Below are 26,253 nucleotides of genomic sequence, written 5' to 3'. Positions count from 1 at the left end.
CTGTCATTTCCGAATAAACGTATGGAATTTTACAGGTTATATCAAGGATCACACATTTTCTCCAATATGTCTGCTATGTTTATCTAGAATTTTCGAATCACCAATTATCGAAATTCCAATAGAATCCAGTAAAAAATTGGGAACTGGGACTCTAATGAACCGTCACTTGTGACATTCAGTGTATTGTTGATATATTATTGAAATATATTCTGTAGGCAAAAATAATAAGAATAATTTTCATAAGAACTTTATTATTGACAAGTTTGGTTCTAAGATTACATAAAATCTTACATTTGGAGTGATATTTTCACTGAAAATAAAAAAGACGACTCCGCAATTGGCCTTCGTCTATGGAGATTTTGCTCCATCAATTTCTTAAAAAATTTAATGAGATGTCGGCTAGCCAAATTCGATTTCGCAAAATTTTTCTCTCTAAATCGTATTCGAAGTTAATGAAAACAAGCTCCTTTCACTTTCAGTTTTTTTCAAACTTGTATATTTGTTTCTAAGCTGGAATATCGTCGTCGGGGAGGCTATGGTTGGTTACATATTACAGGCCAATCAGAATACCACTAAAACTCGCAAAATTCGATATCGTTAATACGGATTTTTTTTTAGTTAAGATTTGTTAGCGAACAAAATTAAGCAGGAAAATATCTGAAAGGCGCGATTGGTTCAGTTTCTGATCCGAATTTTTATTTTCAGCAGCCCCACAAGAAGCATTTAGAATCTGAAATATTTTCTCTCCTATTTCGAGCACATATGTTTGGAATACATGAACTTCGTAACGAATAAGCTGCTTGCTTCCAGCTGCAACACCGTTCTTCAATGAATTTAATTTTGTTTGTTTTCTTTTATTCTTCATGATAGTAATATTGTTAGAGGAGTATATTTTCCGAATAAACACGCACTTAATCCATCTCAAGACTGGAGTACGATAGCGGCTATCTTCGAGATACAGGAAGTCCGAGGCATATAACCATGTTTATACGGATTTAAAAGTACGATAAATATTATATATGTAGATATAAATACGTATAATACGAGGGCATGCAAAACTGTATATATAAATATAAAAAATATATATGTATGCACGTTTGTGGTCCAGAGGGCGAGTTCTATTACGTCGTCATGAAGGAAAAGAGAGGACAAGAGATGGGAACGAAGATCGATGATAAGGAAAATAAAGACAGAGCGAGAGGGAAGGAGGGAGAAACAAGAGTTAGATACAAGATAAATAATAAGACAATAAATAACGACGACAAGAGAATGGGCGATGCTCTGTGGCTCTATCGTCGAAAGAAGTCTAGTATTTTGCTCGCAGATCCACATGTGTGTGTGTGTGTCTGTATCATGCAACAGCAACGCAGATCCCTTGGGCACAAAATTCTCTTGTATCTTGCCAAGGGAAATTTTCCGCTTCCGGGGAAGGGCGAAATAATGAGGCTATTTTCGAACTGATCCGCGCGTAATTGCGGTGTCGAATCGAGAGCTAAGGGTTTCTCGATGAAAGATAAAACGACGGGGACGTTTGGTATTGAAAACAGAAAATTTTGAATGAATGAAAAATGAAAAAATATGTTGGATTTTTGATGAAGAATCGAAAGAGTATTTAAATTATTATAACTTTGGAAAAAATTTTTTAACAAAATGTGTAAAATAATTCGTCTTGTTTCGTCGATGCCCTCCAATATTGCGAAATTTCGGAAGTTTGATTTATTTTGAAGAATGGACACGCCGCCGCATGTGAACTTTGATAAAATAATCCAAGCGTTCGGTGCGCCGAACATAAATCATCATTTTATTTCGTGGCGCGCATTAAACTCTTATCTAATGTTCTCATTCGTGTGCGGCTCCGTTGGTGTGTTAGGTATCAGGTGTACCTCGCGTTATACAGTGTGTAAAGCTCCTGCTCGCGTCGAAGTGCATAACACAGTGTGCTGTACCTTTCACCGAACGACCTCTCGCAACCTCGATAAATTCTGGAATCTAATTCCAACCGCTCGAGACAGTAATACATCTCTTTTTCCCCCCCCCTTCGCTATTACAATTGAAAATTCTACGCAAAGATATTCGAGCTATTTCGACAGATCTCAGGATTATTAAAACGTTTCAAAAGTTATACCGGGTCGATTAATAAAATCATTGAATTAAGCGCTTCGATCGCCAAACGCGCCCAAACAATAGGATAAGAAAATTATTGAAAACCCCGAGCACAGAGACCGATCCCGTATCTCTCCCTCTCTCTTTTATCTTCGCATGCCGCGCACTTGGTACTTGTATATACCTACGTTCGATTCGCCATTAGGAATCATCGTCGGTCGCTCTCCTCACCGGGTATTTCGAGAATGCGGAAGGAAAGCCGCCCCGGGGATATAGTTAGTAACCCGAGAAGCCAACTCGTTCGTTTCAATACCAAGCGAGAGCGCTCTCCCGACCGTTCGTTCACCAATGCAGTCGTTCGTGCTCCATCCTTCTCCTTTTCTCCTTTTCTTCCCTTAAGATTCTCCCTTTTTCGCTTTCCTGCTTCTTTCCTCACTTCTTCATATTCCATTTATCTCAGCCGCCGCTCTCCCTTCGAACTCTGCTCGTACGAGCTCGTCTCGTTTCCTATGCCCCTGTGTTTCGAGTTGAATACGCGCGGGGCCAACTACTGTACCAAGTATTCTCATTATAAAAATAATCACGTTTTTATTGGCTTACTATTTCACAAAAATGTTACTTTTGCCACGATACACCCAAGCTGCAATTTTCCGCTTGAAAATTCTTTCCTTTTCTTCTATTTTCCTTCAATTATTTTATTTTTTTTGTCTTTGTCTTTTATGGATTTCTTGAAACTCGTAAGCGAAACGTAGCTATTCATCGAGCCTCGGCTCTTCAAATAATTTCGTTCCAATATTAAACACCGTGCTTATTAATATTATTGAGATTCTCGATCGATCTTGTCGGCTAATCATGCTACGATTCGCGAAAAAAAAACAACCAAATTTTTCTCCCGTTCATACGTACTTACAGCAGAGATGTAGAATCCGGAGGATTAATCGTGGTATTCCATGCTTGATGGGTCGCCATGAAGATCGGAACGATTATCGTGTGTCGTCGAGGAGGCAGAGAAAGACGAGAGAGACAGAGAACGCGCGAGATCTCAACGCACAATTCTTACGATCATCCTGACCCTGATTCCGCGATATTTCTACCTTCATTCCTCCGAGAGAAATAGCAAATAAATGAGAGAAAAAGACAGAGGAAAAAAGAAAGACGATAATGAAGAGATGATATCTCGTTAAGCACGATGACTCCGATACAACGCGAAGTGAGTGTACACATCGGCCTTGAGCACCCTATATTTCTGTACACTTGTAACATTCATATACACATGTATATCAACACGAACTGTAGGTTTGCACGAATAATGGCGTAATATAATCAAATTAATTATATATACGTAACAATTTTATTACACTATTTTTTCTTCTGCTTCCTCATTACCGAGCGCGTCGTTCATATATACTAATGTTGTTCTACTCTTGTCAAAATAATTATGTCACGCTCATAAACGTGCAATAACGCGCCTCAGAAATGTGCTATAATTACGTTTCAACTCGTTTCTATTCTGTTACCGCGATAATGTGCTTTCGATCTTTTGATTAGCATATTTTCCTTTGTTATTTTTCTTCCATATTTTAATTACTGCCTTATTACTTATTGGGATACGAAATTCCGATTGCAAAAGAACATCGAAAAAGGGGGCATCGTCATTCGGAAAGTTTGCACAATTTTTTCACTTTTGTGACACACTTGTTCGTGCAAGTGAGCATTGTAAACGACTGAAAAATTAGCATTATTCTCGAATAATAATCATCGAGCGATTAGTTTCAGCCTCTTTTCTCTATTGTTTGATTTCTTCGTGCTTTTCATTCCTTCGACTCCTAAGATTTGTGCCAAAAAAGAACAAAAGCTCTCACGAGTGTAGACACACGTGACGTCGCGAAATTCTCGCGTTTAGCACGAAGTGCATATTAGAGACTCGTGTCCGTCGCGTCTAAGAGAGAACGTGAGCTCGTGGGTCACGTACAAAACCCGGAATTACGTGTTTACGCCGGGCTCCGTAGCTCGATGCAACACAACGCGATGCAGCAGCGGGGAAGGGGCCCACAAAAATGTTGGCATACTTTCTATCGGTACACTCTTGTGTGTTATGTACAAACGAGTACCACGATCGAATAGACGTTATAAAAAGAGAGAGAAACGCCAAGTTTTCTATAATCAAAGCTGATTGCGAATAGCGATTGCTCTTTCATTTGTGAGTGTGTGCGCGCGTGTTTTTATTGTACCTTGATGCATTTTATGAGACGCAGCCGTAGCAATAGAAATTTTGAATTCGTGCGCTGGCGTTACTTTCACATTGAATCTTAAAAAAATATCGCTTCTTTTTATTATATAAAATACGCGACAAATATATAAAATTATGGCTCTTTGGTGCCTGAATTGACACTATTTTTTATTGTGCAGAAAGCCAAACTATTGAAATCGTTGCTCGAATGGTATTTGCTCCGATTTTTAATGGATAGAAATGTGTAAGCAATCGGGGATTCAGTTTGCACGATTCTATGTTGCACGTGCTGGAAGTGTCGTTCGGTATTTAAATTTATTGTTGCTCCTTTTAATACTGGCGATAATTGCATCGCTTCGAAAAATTATACATAAATTGCATTTGGAATCCGCGCGCGGATAATTAGTCTGGTCGATGATGCTGCGGGGCTGAAACCCGTCCATCGCTGCGCTTATCAATTCGCCATCTCAGACGCCTCCGGTCGTTCAGTCTTTGCGTACATCCACATGCGTACGAGCTAATTTTCTCTAGAAAGGAGGATCAACATTGTACGGAGTGTGTCAGGTGAGAAGATTCGATGTGAGAGCGATTTACCTCGTTGTTAAGGACCGTGACGCGATTATGCATATATACGAAGACGCGTTCAAATATGGGGCAGAAAGATATTTTCGATTCCGTCGCGATATCAAAAGAAACGATGATTTTCATAAACGCAATTATTGGCTGTGGATTCGATGATCGAATTTCTGAAATAACGTCACCCAGCTTTCTCATCATCTTATTCGAGCCGAAGGATTTAAATTGGACATTCTTCTCGTTCTTCGCCCCAGTTTAGCTTATTCGAGAAAAAAAAAACATGGCTGCGAATATGTCTTTGCAGCACTCACTCAGTGTCAACGATATTCTCGTGTTCATTACATTTCAGTGTCACACTACTCGGCAAAGCTTGTCCCAGGATACTGCGCTCAATGAGCCGGCACGGGGTATTCGCCGTGCATAACGCTCTACACGCTTTTACACTCTCTCGTAACGTCATTCTCACCGCATTCCAAATCATACTTTATTATAAGATACCATGTCGAAAGATTTTTCACCTTCTTCCTTCTCGATCGTCGCATTTATTCGGTTATAAATTTTTTATTCATTCTCATTGCACGTTTATTTCGATTGTTAATTTTGTGACGTTTTATTATTTTATATAGAAATATTTTCTACGAGAAATTACTCATTTGAGACATCGAGTCTCGTGACAAGAACAATTCATTTATATTTGACCATGGAAATTAACGAAAATGCCATCTGTAATTGACCAGTTTTTGATTTCACGAATCATTGGTGTAGACTGAAAAACTACGAATTGCAAATTAGGCAGGTAACAGGATTGGGGAATTATTGAAATTATTTGAGAGTTTTTTAAATCATTTCGTTGGACTCCAGCGTTGCAAACTTCAGCGTCATATTCTTAACATATTGTTAAATATCTCGTGATAATGATGCGTCGCAAATCCTCTTAGATTGTTCCGAGTCGTTCTGAGCCTGGCCAGGTCTTCTTCGGGCAACGGAGATATCGGAGAGTCACGGAATTCCTTTATTTTATTGTCGATAGAAAATTACTTCGCTTATGTTGATGGACTGAATTAACTTTTGATCCGGGCCGAACAAGCGCTGTCGGGTTTCTGATTTTTCGGTCGATCGATCCAGAATAACTTGGACAATATAAAATCGATCTTTACAATTTTACATGTCCGTGTAAAGAAATCAATAAAGATCGTTCATATTATTTTAACCCCTTCAAAAAGAAGCAAACTCTTTCCGCAGGCAGGCAAACTCCTTTTCTTGTCGTAATATTCGTCGACGCAACTCCGTCAATCCGAACGATTGCCACTCGCGAGTGTCTCGTTCGACTCACAGTTTCGCCAGCGGTCTCTGCAGGAGGATAAAAGTTCCGATGGCCAAAAACTTTTGTACAATCGCCTCAAGAGATAATGTTAATCGCGAAGTGAATTATAAAAATGTTCGTCGAAATTTCGCCATCGCGCGAATCTCGAATGAGCGATTAATCATCGACGTTTATAAATTTTGCAACGTGTTTTCCATGTATAAACATAGAAACCTACTATCCGCAGTCTATTATCATCTATTGCGTGTCGTATCGTTACGAAATTACGATTTTACGGTTATCCACGCATGATTTCACGCTCGTGGCTCCGTCGGAACCATTCACCTCTGTAGAATAAACTCCCGAGTGCATCTCTACAGATATAGAGGCGTCTTTTCTCTCGTATAACGCGGGGGAGGTCGTGCGGCGCGTGCGTACTGTCGTTACGTAATTACCGAGTCCATTCAAGCGCAGGTTTTGGCTCGCGAGTCATAGAGTTACATACGTACAGGCATATACAGCTATATAAATCACGAAAGAGTTGAGGAAGAGCAGGGGAATTGAAGAGAGAACGAGAGAGAGAGAGAGAGAGAGAGAGAGAGGAAAAGAGAGAGTAGGACAAGGATAGGCCACGAGGCCGGCTCGTATCTTCTCTTATACATATATTTACACTCTAATATACATGTGTATACTGGTGGAATCGAGATACCCGCTGTATAGATATAATTTTGTACAGAGGTCGAACTACGGTGAGCGCCAGGAGAGTGCAACAGGTAAATAGATGTGGAAATTTTTCGTCGATGTGTGCAGCATTGGTACGTGTACAGGTGGATTCTTGATGCGAGTGTAAGCGTAACGGAACCCTCGGTCGGAAGTTCGAGGTCAGCACGCGTCCTGCGTGCAGTCCCGTATACTATACATCATATTTTATCTACATATATATATATATATGTTTTTCGTTTGGTATCTTATATTTCTCTTGTGTAGACCGAGACGAGATCGCCCCGTGATATATTCGCCGAACTTAATTTCCTCGTTTGATTATTATCAATTCCTCGATCTCCATAAATGCGCTGAACTGTTTTACTTTGGGATAGAACGATCGATATAATCTTTGGTGAAAGTGGTCTTTGATGTGTGTTTTCAGACGTACTTACTCAATTCGATGAGTATTTTTCTGAATTTCATTCCGTTGTGCCGTTCGATTCGATCCTCATTCTTTGTGCATGAATTTTTGAAGATTTTTTTCGCTTTCTACGGAATTAGTTCGGCGTTGGACTTTTATTAGTCCGGGATTTTAATGATGATTCGTTTTTTCGCTTCCATATTGATCCGAGTATTGATGAAATGTCATTATAACTTAGCGGAGTTCTTGAATACAGTACGGAACGAAATAACAGATATTATATTCTTCGCCGGTTATTCTACAACCGGAAGTCGAAGTTTTTCTTGTCTCGGTCTTCGTTCTCTAATTTTTTGCTCGTATTTAGAAAACTCGCTTCTTTTGCCTCTTCTTCAAACTATTCCTCTTCACATGCTCCTAACAAATACCGTATAAATATCATAATATAATATATAACATGGTGTCTGAAGGAAATACCCGTAACAGTCCGTTTCCGCGTGTACGCTCGAGTACGTTACCGGCCTTCCACGATGCACCGACCAGTGCGTGTGCAGTCCGTCTGGAAATGGTCAAATTTTTTTCTTCGACCCCCCTTTTTGATATGAAATTTACAGTATTAATGCGAAATATTCATCTTCGAGATCAATAATTAACGGGATTTTCAAAATTTTCATGAAAAATTATTCATCAGAGTAAAGTTTTATCACAGTCTCTTGATAAATTTGGAAGCTTGAATATTTTTATCGTGCGAAGTGTACTTTTTTTTTATCAATGCACAATAATATCTCTTGTATATTACAAAAACATTCGTTTCCATTTTTTTTTTTTTTTTTTTTTTTTTAATTAACGCGATCGAGTAAAAGTTACTTGGAGCTAATTTTCTCAATTCCCTTTGTATGCAAATACTTGTCATCCACGAGTTCTAGAAGAGCCTTGATTTTTATTTGAATGAGCATTTTGAATGAAAAGTATGATTGGCCGGACAAGTGCTTTTAACATATATTTAAACATAAACGATGTGATTTTTTTTTGAATTTGAACACTTCTTAGAACAACAATTTCATAATGTTAAAATTGCTAATTACTAATAAAATACTTGTCCTAACTTTAATGGAAATTTTTTCAATTGATTTGGTTATTAGAATAATATGAGAAGAACGCAGCATCGGTTTCCAAAATGTTTTCAAGCGCGATTTTTCGGTTTTTCATTTCTCACGTTTTATTTGATTTTTTTTTTTCATTTTAAAAAATAATTACAGATTTATATTTTTTTGAATGTAATATTTTTTCATGATTTGTGATTTTTTTTTTCTGAAACTTTCCGTTTCGTAATTTTTTTCACACCTTTCGCGATATATGATCAGGAAACAAAAGAGACCATCAATGTACTTGTCTCAACCTTTTTTCCCTACGGGAATTTTCGAGGTTTCTTAATATAAAAAAAATACCATCGTCGCAGAATGACATTTGAGAGATGAAAAAACGGATTGAGATAAACTGAACAAATGAACGAAAGAATGACGGATGATTATATTCATTTGGCCTCTAACGAGACGATTAGTTCTTCTAAATGATTCTCGGTAGGAGAAATATAATTTTCACCCGACGATTGCTCGTTGATTGTAACCAATTATTTGGCAATAAAAAAACGGTCTTCACGAAGTGTTCTTAAGAAAATGGAGTATAGCCCGTTAGCAAAATATGTTATCCCGACGGAGCTTCGGTGAATTTTTCTTGTACAGTCTGCCCGGACTACTACGAAAAATAACGTCGAGAAAAAAAAGCCTCGATTATAAAATAAGTACGGTTTTACCTGACGGATGTATAACTTTGCGAAAGTTAAGTTAGAATATGAGAGTTTGGTTCCACGAGGAAGGACGCGCCCGTTATGATGATTATCGTGCGTCCAACATGGCCGGAGTTGCCGCTACAAAAACACATTTATACATCTCCGTACTTATGTATGTGTGAAACTGCTGTTATTTTCATCGCCTGTTCGCGTATACCCAGTTCGCACGAACGTTCGCGTATTAATTACGAAATACACGAAATTCGTATCGATACTCGACTATATTCGATTCGAAAGATATGGAAATTGTACCTTTTCCAATTCCATTATCGTTTACAAGACATTGAGGCGGAGAAATTTTCATGCAAAGAAAAGATGTATTGAATGGAGAGCCGTGGGAAGAACCAGCAGTTCAGTACCTTCGGGCAGTTCTTAAAAATCTCCCTTTTTTCTGATAAAAATCATTGTAAATATCATCTTTGCTCGTTTCTTGCTCGCATTCCTCGCTCCCAGGAGCATTATTATAGCCTCTGGTCGTTAAAGGCACTATGCTCACTTGTAGCAATCTTAGCTAAGCGGACTCGAGCCCATTATGTATCGTCTACACATATACGGCTCTGTATATGCGTGTCTGTTCATAGGGTGCTCAAATTTAAGACACGAAAATAGCGGTTAAGAGGAATCAAATATCGAGTGAGACGTTCACAGGATTCAATAACGAGAGGATTGTTGTTCTATTTTATATGCGCGAAAGATTCCCTGTTTTCTTCGGTTAAATTTTTCATCACGTTTCAGTTATTTTGCCATTTTTTTCTGTTTACAGTCCCTCAAATTCACAATTCACTTTCGCCTTAAATATTTTGTTGTACAATTGAATTCAAACTTTATTAAGTCATTTAGGATGCGAAAAAAGTTTTGCTGCAGATCGAGAATTTAGACAATACTGCATGCTCCATAAAATTCATAGGAATTGCATGTTTTTCCCTTTTTTCACAGTCCCTGCTCCGCGTCTGTACGTTAATCCAAGACGAAAAGTAAATTCGTGACAGGAAATCGATTCGCTTTAATTTCTCTTTTGTACAGTGGTGGATAACTCTGAAGTAAAGCCTTCCGGAGAATGAATGCTCGCGTCGAGAGCCCAGAGGCGGAGAGGTCCAGCCTCTTTCTGGACCAGGCAATAATCAACGTGCCCAAAAGCGCGAGAGAAAAGTTATTTTCAGGCCTCTTTCTTTCTCCGTGGAAGATACGAGCGCCAAAAGGTCTCGTCAGGTCGGAGAATGCATCTTCACTTTCCCCCGTCGGAATGGAGCGGTGCCACGGAGCCGCGCAACCCTTTCGCCCATTTTTCGATGCACAACCTGATTTCCACTCGGCCTCGGAAACAAAAAAGCAGCGAAAAATAAACGAAAATTCCTTCCGAGAATCTTTCGCGGCCCAAATAACTTCCAACGGCCCGGCAGCGAGCCTCAAAAGTTGCTGCAACTCCGTAAAAATGCATTTCAGCGAGAATTCCAATCTTACGAGTACGTCGCAATCTGCTTGATTCATTATTCCACTATTTATTAATTTCTAACGAATTATTTTACCATTAAGATTTAATTTTCTTCCAAATAACAATAATTTATGGTCATCGAAAATTGAACTCTCAAAAATGTACTACAGCACACCAGAATAGTGGGTGCTGCACGTGTCTGCAAAACACCATTAAATTAATGCGGCCATATTCGTCAATTTATAACTATGAGGAACGTACCATCTCTTATGCAATAAAGAAATAACTTTCTCTCTCTCTCATACACAGCCTCGTTATTGCAATTGTACATACGTTTTACCATACACGTTTTCCCCATGAACTTACGAAGGCGTGACAAAAATCAACGCGGAACGATCCTTTGTTCGCTCAGGCACAACCTGCTGTTTTGCCGTTTGCTTATATACATATACAAAGCTGTATGTGCCCTGACAAGCTTATCCAATCTTTGAATCTTTTCCGAGATACTCATAAAGGTGGATGCCACAATAGTTTAGAAGTTCAGAGCTCATCTCTGATTCTCAGCATTTGTTTTTCTTTCGTCCTCATTGCTTCACTTTTAATGTCCAAAATAAACATGCGTTACGTCTGATGGGGCTTAAGATTATGAAGAAAAAAATAATAATAATTGGGATATAAAAACAATGATGAGAATAGCATAATTATTATTTATTTTTCATTTTGATCTCTCTGTTACGATAATCCCCAATTATTGCTTCTTTTTTCTCTTTCCGCTCGAGAAAATTTCGTTCGAATCACCGCATTCACGGAGCGGATCCCCGCCCATATCTTTAGCAACCACTCTCACCTCTTCCGTGCCCCGAAGCTATTTTTCACCGATATCTTTTAGGATGGACCGCCCGCTTGACCATTAGCGCACACCTGAAAGAGAAAGAGCCTTCTCCGATGAGAGGGTCAACCGGGAGAGAATTTACTTTCTTTTTCGCACGGGCTACGGAACTGGGCCACCGTGCGATCCGACCTCGATTCTTTATGCCTTTTTTTATCTCCAAGACTCGCCCGTGAATTCACTCGCTCAGGTTTTTGCTAACTTTTTTCCTTTCCTCCTTATTCCTCGTTTCCTCTTCCTACGTTGTGTGTCCCTCTTGCGTGCGAAAAGTTTTTTTTACGTACACATCGTTCAATTTTCTTTCCTGTCAATTCAATCTACTTTTAAGCCACCGTCGTCTAAGGTTCTTTCTGCCATTAAATAATATACGAAATATCAAAGTTTCGATTCGCTTCTTGATAAATTAAAAATAAATAATGCTACTACTTTCAATTTTGAACCCAATTTAGAATATCGATACTGTCACGTTCCCGCTTTTTCTTGCTACACTCTCAATTTTACAATGAAATTTCTAATCAAAATAGAGACGAAGAAATTACCTTCCAACCATTTTTTATGGGATTCAATCCCATCAATTAATTTCCGCGTTTCCCGCATCACGGAATAATCCCCCTCAGGTACGACTCTGTTTTTATCTCGCCCCATCTCTTTTTCTGTGTGCATATATAATCTGAGATTCTCGAGAGGTGCACCTGAGATGCACCTGTGGCCGAGCGAGTGCTCACGTCGTTTTGTATACGAGGTGCAAATGAAATCGTGCCCTCGCGTCGTTGCCTTTCTATGCATTTCTCTGCTCCTCCGTCTTTCTCTGCCTCTCGCCAGGAGCTCATTCAGGGGGCAATTACTTCGCTGGAATGTAGATGTCACACACCCAGAGAGGCCAGACCCGGGAGATAACAATGATAATAATCGAAACGGTTTCACATTTGTTTATCCGCATCGCTGACAGGTTCGAACTTCACTGACGATTTTCCGGGTCCGTTCTCCGTCAGCCGACACGAGAATGGGATCAGTTTTCGAATATTTCAAAGGAGTGCAAAATTTCACGTTTCAAAGAATTCCAACGGGCAATCTTATTGCGGAACGCAAGCTTCGCTTCTATGAAAGATTCATTGAAATCGCGGTTCAGTCGTCCCGGAGTTATAAACAGTCAGACGCACTGATAGACAGACGAACGTTTTTTTCGTTCATAGATTTATTTATATACAGATATAGAGATTCGTTTATGCGCGCGGGTATAAAGAAAGGCGTTTCGTCTCTCTCTCTCTCTCTCTCTCTCTCTCTCTCTCTCTCTCTCTCTCTCTCTCTCTCTCTCTTTCTTGTACAGTAGATCCAAAGGATTTCAGCGTCAATTAAGCAAGAGTTGCGAGACAGGCCTGGGACGTATACCTCGCGCAATCTCCATTTACCTCTTGGCGTTTGGTACTCCTGTATAAGAGAGTATCTCCTCGCTATTCGCCATCGTATAGCGGAGCACATGGTGTGTACTAACTTTTCTATATCTATGTATCAACGTAATGGGAAATGTTGAGGGCTTTTGTGCAGGGTGCATACATAGATCTTCTAAGAATTATGTATACACAGGGTGAATAACCCAGTTAGTGACCTCCAGGGAACAATTACTTTTCTCCTCAATAAATTATGGAATTAATGGGAATAAACTTACAGTTAGGATTATCATGGGGTCGATGGCAGTCGTCAATTTATCGAATTTCTGATGACGCTGAAGTTTGCAATGTTCGAGGCCGACGAAATGATCTAAAAAATGAATCTCAAAAAAAAATGTTGCTGGGGTCCGACGTTGCGAATTTCAACGTCGTGAATTTCTGAGGCATCGTATTTGGGCATCGATTTCGATCGGATCGGTAGCTTGAATTTCTGGTTCCTTCTTTATTTTCGTACGTCGTACTTTTTTCGAGCTGGATAAGCCGATAGGGCCTGCGTCGAAGTCCGCGGGAAAGCGATTTTCTCGATAGCTCTCGTGTGTCCGGCAGCGTGTCTCGACGAATGCGATTCCCTCGCTCAAACTGTGACCGACTGAATATCCCGCGTAAAAGAGAGACTATCTTCTTCCACTCGGATCTTGCAGACGGGAATCAGAGAAAACGAGCATCGGACCGCGTCACCACAGAGAAAGATTTATCTCCCCGGGTGGTCGTTCCTTTTTCCCCCCTTTTTTCCTCCTCGTTCTCATCCCCGTCAGGCTGCTGGAGAGCGCGCAAAAAATCTTTTCGTTAAATAAAAATGTCTTATTCGCGTTATTATATCCAAAATCTTACGTCACATGAACTCATGAATTCTGCAAACCAATAAGAATATAAATGAAGAGAATCACCTTGAAAAAATATCCATTTTTTTCGCCATCTTACCTTCTCCGGTAAGAAAAAAATACACACACATTTGTAGGAGAAAAAGTTGGTCTAATGTGGGCGGGATTACGTGGACGACGTAATTAAACGTTAGTAGCAGCTTGGACGACGTGGACAGTTTATAAAAGAAAAAGTAGTTAGGGGAGCGAGAGAAAGATACAGGAAGTCGTGCCGGTGGATGAATCGCGGCGGTCACTCTTGAAGAGAGCGCTCTTCTCACGTGTTGGACACACGTACACACACAAGAAATACCATAAAGTATACAATTTTTATTATTTTCACTTGGCGACTCTGCTTTTTTTCTTCATCTCCTCAAGCAAAGTATGAACAATATTACACGCATGTATATGTACCTAGCTATTTGAGCAAAATTAGCGGCCCGCTTTCCATGACCGATGGGTGGTCTCCACTATTTCCACTCTTGGAATTTCTAACGGTGATTCTCTCTTCGTGTGCTCTCTTTCGTCTCTTTCTCTCGCGCGCCTCCTTATTATTCGCATTCCGATTTATTTGATCGTAACAACGAATGAAAATAATTTGTTAGATCGTGCGAGGTACCACGAGGACTGCGCGAATGAAGGAGCGTTGAAAAAAAACAACGTTCAAATGACAGTTGAAACCCGTTGTAAAGACTCGATGCGAGACGGTGCTGGAAATAAACTGATCCGTTGGAAAATTATTATCAATGATTTTCAATTTTCTCCTTTGTAGAACTCGTCATCGCGAGGTATTGAATCGACCATCTTATGATATATTTATTAGCTTGCATTGACCCTGTGAACTTTGCTCAAGCCGGTTTTAATCTTCGATTGAATTATGAAGAGAAGTTTTCCAGACCTGTCAATGAGTCTCTCCCCCCGATTTCTCCACGTCTGGTCTTATATAGAAGCAGCAAACTGCATCACACGCCATCTCACTTTTCTCTTTCTCTGTATCAAAATACCATCCGTTACGCCCGAACGGAATTTCCTGGGATATTTGTCATCACGATACCAGCATTTCCTTCTTGCTTTTTCTATTTATCCGACAAACTCTTTGCAGCAGCTTCAATATTATACATGGAAAGATCTTATTATTTATGTACACTCCTGCCGTAATAGGGAAGACTTTCACAGGATGTCCCGCAAACGTCGCTCATAACTTGGGGGGGAAATACACTCGGTAAAAAGAATCGAAGGAGGTGCTGCAAAACTTGTAAGCTTTTTTTGGGATTTTCGAAAGACCTCCAATTTCGAGATTTTCCAATAGTTTTTTTCCAGTCCACGCCTCGGTCAGAATCGAATGAAAAAAAACCCCAAAAAGAGAACGATTTTGATCGCTTTTCCCGGATCTCTGTGCGCAGACTTTCAAAGATTTTTGTGCCTTCGTTTCGGACGGAAATAAAGAAAGAAGTACCCGAAACTCGTCGTGCATTAGCTCGACTCTCGAGACACTCTGTATGGCATCCCATCGTATAGAACGCCCGGTGAACTCTTCCTTAGAGAGCGAGACGACAGCAATGAGAGAAAAGGTTGGAGCACACAGCTGAGCGAGCCTTTACACTGCATCGGGTTACCTTCCTGGATTCATTCACTTCTGGAGTCACCTCACATCCGCACTGGTGCACGGACGTGACCGAGTACAGTCCGACCTCGAATTAATCGCGTTTTAAATAACTTCAATTACACATCGCGCGCGAGGTTACGAGCCAAATGTTTTTATTCCCGTGAGTCTTATCAGACTCTGTGAATTTCTTCGTAACTGCTAATTTTATGATTCGCGAAAGTGTCTCAATATATGATTTAATTTCAAATCGTACCGAGTCTACCAAGTTTTCAAATAAGTCTGTAATAAAGGTCGTTTATTGATTCATTTTCGTCCGATCACGTTCTCCATTGCCGTATAAATAGTTTCGATATCTCGTAAAATTGGTGCGAAACAACGGTATCGCGAAGAAAAAAGACGCGTCTGTCCACTCACTGACCGTATCTACTGGCGCGGGGCTATTGCGAGGCTGGAAATAACATTACGCCCAATAAACCAAACGTTGAAAACCCACGCTGGTACATTTGTCCAAAGGATATGTATGAGTCTTTAAGCACAACTATACACCGTCTTTATTCGTACGAATATAGAGACATACATGCGACCGGGGTAATATCCGGGCATGCTTGAGTAATGCAGCGAGTATTTTATACTCGTAGGCGTTATTATCGAGCGAAGCGCCAGTCTAGAATGTGCATGTCTCTCGCCAACTTCGTTCGTATTCTCTCCTATCAAAAAAAGGGCCGCGAGGTCTGACTTTCAGCACATAAAATCATTTCGGAATACCTTAATTACCTTTTCAGACGGAATAATACACGAAAAATAATATATTCGAGGATCGATAAATGTGAAACGAAAATCACACTTTTTTGCCGCGTCGATCGAGTTTCCCTGCTCGTGTTTCATTCAAGTGTCGCTCATCGAATTCAACCAAATGTTTTCATCGAGTCGAACATTAACTCGGAAAGTCCCATACGTTAACGTACGTTGTGTCGAGATAATACGCATATGTGGAGTGGAAAAAGAGACGAATAACTTTTCACAGAGTGTATGTTTATATACATCCTGTATAGTTTATCCGCTTGCTGAGGGTATAAAGTCTCGAGGTTCGATGACTCCTTGGCTCGCAGGATCATCGTCGAGTTCCTCCCCGAGTTATGATAACCGAGAGCGCGCTCGCGCGCCACCTACCGTCACGCATCACTTGCCACTTTGTGCCAAGAGAGCGGGAGAGAGAAAAGAGATCGAGAAAGATCGTCCTCGCGGCTAAATCCGCGGCTTTTCTCTGTGCCTTCGTTCTACATGTCTTCCTCATACTCTTGTTCTCTCTATAACACACTTTTTCTTTTTTTCCCTCCACGCCGCTTCCCGTATAGGATAAACGACGAAGGTCAGCGGACTTTGACTCGCGCGAGAGAAAGAGCACGAAGAGACAGCCTGACCAAAAAGACAAAAGCTCTCGCGGTGCTCTACCGACATCAGCTGGGGCACGGAAAATCGAGTTCCTCCCGTTCGTACTCTTCGAACTTATCGCTCCACGAGCACGACGACGCCTACACCTTCGCTCTGCTCTGCCACACTCTCTATATATAATCGAATTCGGTAAGGCTCCCGGGAGCATCCGGTGGCAGAAGGCTCGGAAGTCCTCACAAGAGCTTTTCATTTTAGGCATAGTTCGTCAGTAAACGATTTATAAGGAAGATCACGGGAATCTAATGGAAATCGAAAATTCCAAATTTGAGAGGTGAAATTTGTAAATGTGCTAGAAATATACAGCGTGCCTGGAATTATTATAGGATCTACCGTCTATATAGTTGTCGAGAAAACATCGAAAATCACATTTATGAAGGGTTATGCATAGACTCTTAAGGGAGTTGAGGCATTAGAATGAACATGATGTCACCGCTTTTAAACCGATTGCATCTTATAAAGTGAAGTGTAAAAAAAAATCAGTTAAATTTTCAGACAGTTTAGGAGCGTCGTTGCTGAGAAAAATCAATAACAATTTGGGCCAAATAACATGTAATCTTATGGAAGTCAAGACACATTCAGTGATATCTCCGTTATAAAGATGATGCTAAAAATATGAAATGTTTTGGGCAACATGAGCAAGGCTTGCCGAATAATGTCAATTTTTTTCAGATTTATTAGGAGATTTGCTGAGATTATATTAATAATAATCTGTTTTCCGTGCAGTTTTTTGAGGCTAAGATCATCACTGTTCGTGTTTTCGATTGAGCTTTCACCAGTTTTTCGTCTTTTTTTCCCCAACTTTTCTTTAAAGTGTATGCAACATTGCCAAACTGTAAACTGGCCTAACTTTTGAAAGGTACAGGTCATCACTTTTGGGTAAAAAAAATGACTGTACAGCCTCAACTTCCTTAAGGATATGTATATATAAGCACTAGGCTCCATTTCAGATGGCACTCTAATTTTTTTGTATATTATAGTCCAACCTTAAAACTTAATCTCTGTGAAATTTCAAGGTCTCTTAACGACTGTTTAATCGAAATATTTTTAGTCAAAAAAAAACACAGTTTTACGTGTTATATATAGCCACGATGACTTCGAAGTTTGTATAACTCAAAATTTGATGTTAAGGAGGGTGGCTACGTTCGTCAAATTGATAAGAAATTGATCAAATTTGGTGATAATGTTCTTCAATATCAAGTGCGAAGACTCAATTTTTTTCAAAATTTTCTTCTGCTTAGTTATCGAGTAATTACGCATTAAAGCAGATTTCTTATGCCCGGAATGTATACCTATATATATGGAAACGCTATGCTTATACACGTGAAATTTATTGATCAATTACTCGATAACTGTACAGAAGAAAAATTTAAAAAAATTTGTATTGTCAAATTTAACTCTAAAGAATATGTTCACCAAATTTTATTAAATTCTTATCATTTTGAAATTTTTAATGTATTTTACATGGTTTAGCATGGCAACATTGTATCGTCCCTAGCCACCCTCCTTAATCATAAAAAACGTTTATTATATATATGCATTGAATGTTGAGGATTTTAACGGTTCGTTAAGAAAAGGGGGTAAACGGACATCTGAATTAGAAATATAAAGCTAAAGGAGACATTTGCAAAATAATGCTCTATGGAACTTTTTTGTCGTTATGGTAAGCTCTAAGCTCAGCTGTCAACTGACTACGTCCGAGATGTTGTCAGACGTAAACTTTTCACACTGTGCACTACCGAGTCGTGTTAATAACTCTGCATAAAATCCTTTTCGTAATGAAATGAACTTAAATATTATTTACCGTTAAAAAATCATTTCAAGATTTCTTAATAATATTGTGCTATTGTTCTTTGAAAAAATATGGTCAAAGACTGTCCATTGACTAGTACGAACCGCTTTTACATCCTTAAGGCAGGCACACTTCCTGTGCGACGATTTGGATTTAATGAAATTGGATCCTCCCAACTTTAGAGAGCCAAAAAAGAGGATAAGAAAATATAATGTTTTTAGATATCGATGTCTTGAGAAAGCCTTGTTACCGGTGAAAATGTTAACGGTAATAATGACACAAACGGTGGAAGGTTTGACTACACCATGAACCAGGTGGTTTAAGAAGGGTGGATCGCGACGATACAATGTTGCCATGCTAAACCATGTTAAAAATATGAAGAATTTCAAAATGATTAGAATTTCATAAAATTTGGCAAATGTATTCTTTAAAAATATATTAAAAAATATACATTTTTTTTAGATTTTTCTACCACATAGCTCTCGAGTAATTCAGCACTAAAGTTCACGTGTATAAGCATAGAGTTTACATATATACAGTTATACATCTCGTGCATAAGAACTTGGATTTAACGCTCAATTATTCGATAACCATGTGGTGAAAAAATAATTTGAAAAAAATTTTATTTGTATACTTGATGTCAAAGAATGTTATCACCAAATTTTATCAAATTCTGATTATTTTGATTTCGTGATCCACCCTCCTTAAAATATGGATATGCATTCGCACATAAATAGAAAATGGCTCATGTTGTCACATTTTGCTCCACGATTTTACTACGGAAGTATTTTAACGGCTATCGTTGTATTAAAAATTTATCAATCTCAATAAATAAGTTACCCTTAGATTTAATAGTTGCGAGAATAAATTTTAATCGTTTCCTTGATCATGAAAAGAGTAAAAAAGTTCAGTTGCCTTTTTGAATCGAACGCATGATCTTCCTTAATGTTCTTCCAATTATTCCGTTGAAAAGTGACCTTTTCAACGATTTTTCATTCATTTTTTCATCATTCAGTTTATCATTGTGTGCAATTATAAAATTAACGTTGTTTTATTTTAAACTGCGGACCGTCTCATTTTGATGAGCTCGCAGAAGCCTCGAATCATTATTTCTCATTGTGTGAGCATGAAAAATTGAATATTTCGTACCATAAACTTGGAGAAAAAAATTCAACGTTGAATATCTCGATCCACGATGCGCGCTGCAGCCAAAAGGCCTTGTTTAACCGTTCTCGAGGTTGTTTTCACTATCATCGCGCGTTAAACTTGCTCTGTGCGTTAAAAAGTTGAGTTTCCATCGCCACAGCCCCGGCACGAGACTTTCCACACAATCCCTTCTGATTATATGAGACGAAAAAAGCCTGGCGGTGTCGCGGTTCAAGAGATTCTTGTTTCTATCGATTGATGAACTCGCGCGAGTTATGATTACCGCGATAATAACGAGTGCGGACTGATAAACGCGATCTCGAGACTTCCGGCCTTCTCGTACACCATCCACTATTGTTGTACTTGTAAAATTATTTATATAATTGAAGTTCTGAATAGACCTCGAATGCAGACGGTGACGAAGCAATAAATTGATTGACCCTGGCCTCCATCGCGGGTTTAATAGAATTTCCGCCGCAAGATCACGATGATGCTAATATTTCGAACTATATATACAAGCCTCCCCGTCTGCAGAGTGTCTCAGGAACGCGTAGTTAAATGCGCACGCGCACTTGATGAAATTCTCAAGAGAAAAGTCTTTGGTCACTTTTTGTCGGCTTGAAGTGAGAGCCGATGCCAGGCTGTCGCGATGATGAGGGAGAACCGCCCGGCCACGCCTGTTTCTCTTACCAACGCATCGTGCATTCGCTGTTTCCCTAATTCTTCGGTACCTGAAGAGCGGTGCATCGCAGAAAAATATATCGAAGGAATAATTTGTTGAGAATAGCGCGATCTAACTGTTCTCCGGGTCGCAACGCCCCGCGCGTATACCGTTCGCGCGGTGCACCATTCGATCTTTCTATATATCGTTGAAACGCCGCGCGCGCGCACATATATTCGACCTACGGCCTGACGCCGATGACGAGGCGAAGAAAAAGGAAGGAGGAGAGGAAAAAAGAGGACGGAACAGTGCTCGCGATATCTCTCGACGTTCGCAACAGCCCTGCGGTGTGCGTTGTCGATCCGTTAAGGTCAGCAACCGAGTTCCCTCATGGCGAGCACACGTATAGGAAACGATGCTGGGTATAACGATCTTGCCCGCCGCGGGCTTACCCTTCTCGTGAGAGCTCGTGGCTTTCAGCTCGAATCGCCTCGAATCTATCCTCGTGCAAAACTCCTGCTGCATCCGAGCAGTATCAAGCGTAGATATGCGCGAGAGCGCATAGCTATAGACACCTTGAAGTAAATGCGCTTCAGTGATTGGCAATCTTGAAAACGGAAAGTAAAGAAAAGCGCGATTCGATCGGAACGGGAGATTAAAGTGACGCGTCCCGCCGCATTGATGAAGCAGTGAGAAACTGTGAAACATCTTATCAGTTAATTACATCGATGCTCTTTTCGAATCGATTACCGATTTCTTCTTCCTTATTTCAATTCCCTAATCGAATCGGATTCGCTGCACTTGTTCAATCAAAGACTGCGTGTCGCACTGCGTTTCTTGAATTGTCCCCCGACAAACCCGGAGCCTGCGACGATCGAGGGGAAGCCAAGGGGCGGAAAACGTCTCTGCGGTACGATCTTCGTTCCGCACGCGACAAGATTACGTGCACGGATGCTGGGATTCTCTTTCTCTCCGTGCTCTGGCAGAATTACAACGGATAAGACGAGACAATCTCCGATAGGAGCACACGCTTTACTGACATCTTCGATCGCTCGCGCGCGCATGCACACATACGTGCGGGGCTTACGTCATCCCGAGAAGTTCAACGTTTCCGTTAGGAAACCTCGAGGTGTGCCGAACTCATGCGCACGAACACACCGAGCGAGCGTTTGTGGAATCGATGTCGAGAAATCGACGAATGCGCCCACACAAAGTCCTCCTCTCGCTCGCCTCGGATATTCTCAATCCTTTTTTTCATTCGTCGCTCTCCTGTGCGTTACCGGCGCAACGAAAACAGCAAGTCTCGTCTTATTGGCGCCATAACTCATCCTCACCACTCTCTTCGATGATCGATCGGCGTCTCTTCTCGTCGATCGATTGAAAAATCAATCGACGATCTCAATTGATTCGCGATTTTCACACACTCCCTCTCTCTCTCTCTCTCTCGCGCGCGCGATCGCTCGAACTCGTGCACTTCCTTCCCCGGACTCTGAATTATATTGCAGCTCGCTCAGATTTATCATGGATGAAGGCAGATTCGAAATAAGAAATATGCGAGACGAAATATTGAGTCTAACGAGAGGAATACTCCGCAGACTAATGTTCCTCCTATGAAAAATCTTTCAGCCGCGTGCGAACGACGATTAAAGAGACGCTCGAGTGAACCCACCTGGATTTTAACCATCGCTAAGAATCCTATTGAAAAATTTTACTCCTATGTGTATAGGAGGATGCGGAACGACGATCTATAAACACGTTGCTCTTACATCCACGATCGAGAGACCAGATTAAGCTCTCCGATCCTCGAAGAATTCTCTCCTCCTAAGAGTACCATTTAATTACGCTGAATTTCTAGCTAAATATCACATACCGGGTGTCATGAAATTCCAATCGCAACTTTCTGGAAACAGTCATTCCAAATCGCTGAGAGAAAATCTCCAACGTAGCTCAAATTTTCCGTGACGACGTCTAACTAAAATTAGTTGGCTCTCGATATATTGAAAAATTTCTTCTTTCCGATCCATCCTCGTTCGCGCTGAGCTCTGCATAGCCGATCGAGAAAATTGCGTATAGACATTACAGCTCGTCGCGCGCGTGTAAAAATAATGAATGAAAAAGAAAAACTGAATTGGCTCGCGCGCGGGTGATCTCTCGTTCCCGGCAACTCTGAGCCGAGGTTGTTATTCACGATCCCCTGATATCGAAGATCCACGATCAGAAGCCAAAGGAGCAGGACGTTCAGATTACAAGAATTTTCTTGTTCCTCTTCTCCTTTTCCTTCGTCTTCCTCTCTCTTTCTCTCTTCCCTCAATAATCTCTCGCTCCCTCGTTCGATGGGTAAACTTCTCTGCATCATCGACGATGCGTGACGATGTTCCTGTCGACATTGTATCGCGTCGTGATTTCTCGAGCTTCACTTTTACACGGCCGCACGAGAGGAAGATCCGAGCAGAAAGGAAATAAAAAGAAAGAACGATGCGGAAAGAAAAAGATTCGCGAGATAAAATGAGGAGAAGCTACGCGCCGCAATCTATCGCTCGTAATTGATGAGCCTCCTTGAACGATGCGTCAAGCTAATCCTTCCCCATAAAACCTTACACCTTGTGCTGCTCCCTCCCGCCCCTCTCTGGCTTTCTCATCAACTGGAAAACGTTCGAAATATAGCCGCGGGCAGGTCTCCAATTATTTTCACATTTTTGCGCCGCAACTTTGCTCTCTCTCTCTCGCACACGCACTCGCACGCTCAACGTTTAAATTTAAATTTAATAAGATGTATGTTATTCTTTGCTTAAAATATTCACTTTTTTATCGGTCCCTACGATCTACTTGATTGAATTCCATCATTTTCATCATGCTTGCCACGTAATGGGTTTATTTTTAGGGTTACATAATCGTTGATCGTTTCTGCGCTCAATTTTATTGCTTTCGCTTCGTAATCGTTATTTTATTCGATATTATTCCCGAAAAAAAGCCAACAATTTCATTTTTTCTGGCAAATCGCATGGAGAAACAGCTCTTTCTCTACAGAACCAAAAGTCCTAATAACTTTACTAACTTTGCACGAACGCGGTTTATTCGTTTATTGTACACGCGAACAACTCTGCATGCTTCGAGCGTGTTTTCAACGAGTCAAGAGCTTTCGAATCTTTCGTAAATATGCGAGGAATCAGCACAGAGGAAAGCGTAATTCGAGCAATAAAAATAAAAGGCTGAGAAATAATCTCATAAATCGAGTTTCGTTCGTGCTATTTATTCATTCAAATGCTCCCACTTATTTATGTATACGCACGACGACGTTCGTACAGTTTTTGGAGGGAGGAAAAAATTGAACGGTTGTTATACGAATCGATTTGTATCGCTGATACGAGCACGGGAAAGTCCCCTTAAAAGCACAGCATGCAGAGAACCACACAGACGCACACGCTCAAAGGGAACGCACGAGATGTACTCGCAGTCTTGGAGTCTCTCGGCGCGCGAGACTAGCGGTACTTGGAGTCGATCCGAGCTCTCTTTCTCTCTTTTGCTCTCTTTTACTCTTTTGCAAGTCGCCCGCACGAGAGTCCAGGTTGGGCAGGTGCTTCCAGGTGAATGGAGGGAAAAGAAGAACCGGAGAGAAAGAAAGAGAAACGATAAACTGCGAGAATGAGATAAAGGGAGATGAGAGAATGAGAAAAAGCTAACCTTACGGAAGAATGAGCGAGAGCAAGATTCACCTCCGTGTGATCGTTTCGCACGTTTCAAGAATTCCGCTTGTTCAGCATCCTCGTGTGTGCGCGCTATCGAACAAAAGCAGATCGTTTTTCTCATTGGTAAGACACTGAAAATCGAACGATACGAAAACTATTTTTCGATCGATTCGTTTTGTCATTCTCAATCATCTCACCGCGTTCTCGTCTCGCGTGCATCATTGAGAACCGTATTAGATTTTCGGTATCTTCCAAGTGAGAAAACGAACTTTATTTTCAGCTTATTTAGAAACGTTTTTTAAAACTCTCAACAAGAAAGTTGAATATAATCGAGGTTGGAAGTAGTATCTAGGCCAAAATCGGCCATTTAACGCGATTACACGTTTAAATATCCGGCGAACATATCGGTCACCGGATATTCGTGCGAGTTGAGTCGAGTCATCGACTGCAACCTCGATCCTTCGTGAAGTTGAAATCTCTTCTATCTTCAACGTGACGTTCGTTTGCGTACGTAATAACGTGCAAGCATCCAGTGAATTACGAGCTATTAGATCCAAGTACAAATTTCTTATTGATTCACTTCGAATTTTATACGCTTCCGCAATAAAATATTAAATCGTAATAAAATTGGAGAATTATGTAACCGTTGGAACGATACGAAGCCTGGGAAAAAGTCAGTAGAACTCGAATGTATTCGAGAAAACGCTTTTCACCGCAGTAGTCGTGTATAAATATCTGTCTTTATATACACCGAGAGTCAAGAGTTTGTCGGGGTTAAGACGCGTCGAAGTAACTGTAAGATAACTGACCGGTCCGGATTTACCAGAGGCGAAGTCACACACGAGATTGAGAAAGAGAGACAAATAGGTAGCACATGTCGAATAGAGCAGAAGTGCAAAGAGAGAAGGTGACGACTCGCATTCACGATCCTCATCTGTGGATCTTTTCTCCTCCGGAGAGCTCTCATATCCTTGAATCATTCGAGCGCGAGCCTCGAGCACTGTGTGCTTCGATTATCCGTTGGGCGTGTCGAAAAACTTATGGAAATCTATTTGAACGTGAAAATTAGATAAATTTACCAATTTCTGCCTGAGTGACGACGGAAGGATTGTTTCCGTCGGCCGTAAAGTAAGTCTCCTAGCGTAAATCTCTTTTTTTCCGAACCAAATTTCCGTTTTGTTATAACTACCGCAATATCAAACTCTGTTTAATAAACTGTCTTATGTTCCAATTAAATTGTGCTTTCATAGCCATTTCTTCAAACCCTCGAGCGATCCCGTCAATCTTTCCCGGGGCCCGTGCGGGACCATGCACATAGGCACTTCCCTTCTTTCCGGTATTAGTTCGTGTTCCACGACTACCGTCAACTATTTAAAAGTATCTCAATATTCAATAAAAATCCTATAACACTGAAGTTTGCAACGTTGGAGTCCAACGAAATGATCTAAAAAACCCTTCAATTATTCCAGTAATTCTCCAATTTCGTTCCATGCCAAATTTGCAATTCGTAGTTTTTCAACCTGCACCGATACTTCGTAAAATAATAAATTTGCGAATTACAAGTTTTTATTTTTCGTTCATTTCGTTGGACTCCAACGTTGCAAACTTCAGCGTCGTAAAATCCTGCAGCTTCACTGCGGGTTGGTGGCGGCGAAAACTAAGTAATCGGAAGAAAGACAAACGGTCGATTAGTTTCTTTGCTATTTCGGAAGACTCCCGGTGAAACTGGGCTCTGGAACATGCGTGTGTGACGAGAGAGGCCCTCGGGACAAATTCATGCTTGCTTGACCCCTTGACACATAGAATCCTCTCGATTCGTGTCCGCGTGTGTGTTTGCGCATCACCGTTTGTCTAGCCCGATGACCCATCGGCCCCGAATCTCCCTGAGAGAAAGCGAACCAGCTCTCGTATTCAGTTTTCATGTCCCCTTTGGACAAGGATTCCCGGTAGACGGGGTATAGGATGACCGACTATTTTTCTCTCGATGCCATCGCAAAGGATTGATATTGAACGTGTGTCAATATGTTTTGACCTTAATCGCATGTCTTTCGAACGAATGTTTCGAATTGAGTTTTCAGCTTTCGTTGTACGCAGCAGCAC

The 26,253-nt window shown here is 40.7% G+C and overlaps 1 protein-coding gene across 9 annotated transcripts in view; it reads left to right on the top strand.

Moving 5' to 3' along the window:
- LOC122412203 (uncharacterized) overlaps positions 1–26,253 on the top strand; it is a 70,116-nt gene that overhangs the window by 32,892 nt on the left and 10,971 nt on the right. The window contains exon 1 of one of the 9 annotated variants that reach the window (XM_043421596.1): positions 3,297–3,313. The exons of 6 other annotated variants lie outside the window; for them this stretch is intronic. The gene's annotated coding sequence lies outside the window, so the exon portion shown is untranslated. Of the gene's footprint in view, positions 1–3,296; positions 3,314–10,632; positions 10,648–25,264; positions 25,282–26,253 lie in introns of those variants that run through there. 2 more of the 9 variants (XM_043421598.1, XM_043421597.1) reach the window with 2 other exon arrangements.

The sequence above is a fragment of the Venturia canescens genome, chromosome 6, assembly GCF_019457755.1.
Source record: "Venturia canescens isolate UGA chromosome 6, ASM1945775v1, whole genome shotgun sequence".
Lineage (NCBI taxonomy): Eukaryota > Metazoa > Arthropoda > Insecta > Hymenoptera > Ichneumonidae > Venturia > Venturia canescens.
Note: the sequence above shows the minus strand (reverse complement) of the source record. Positions and strands in the feature narration are given on the sequence as shown.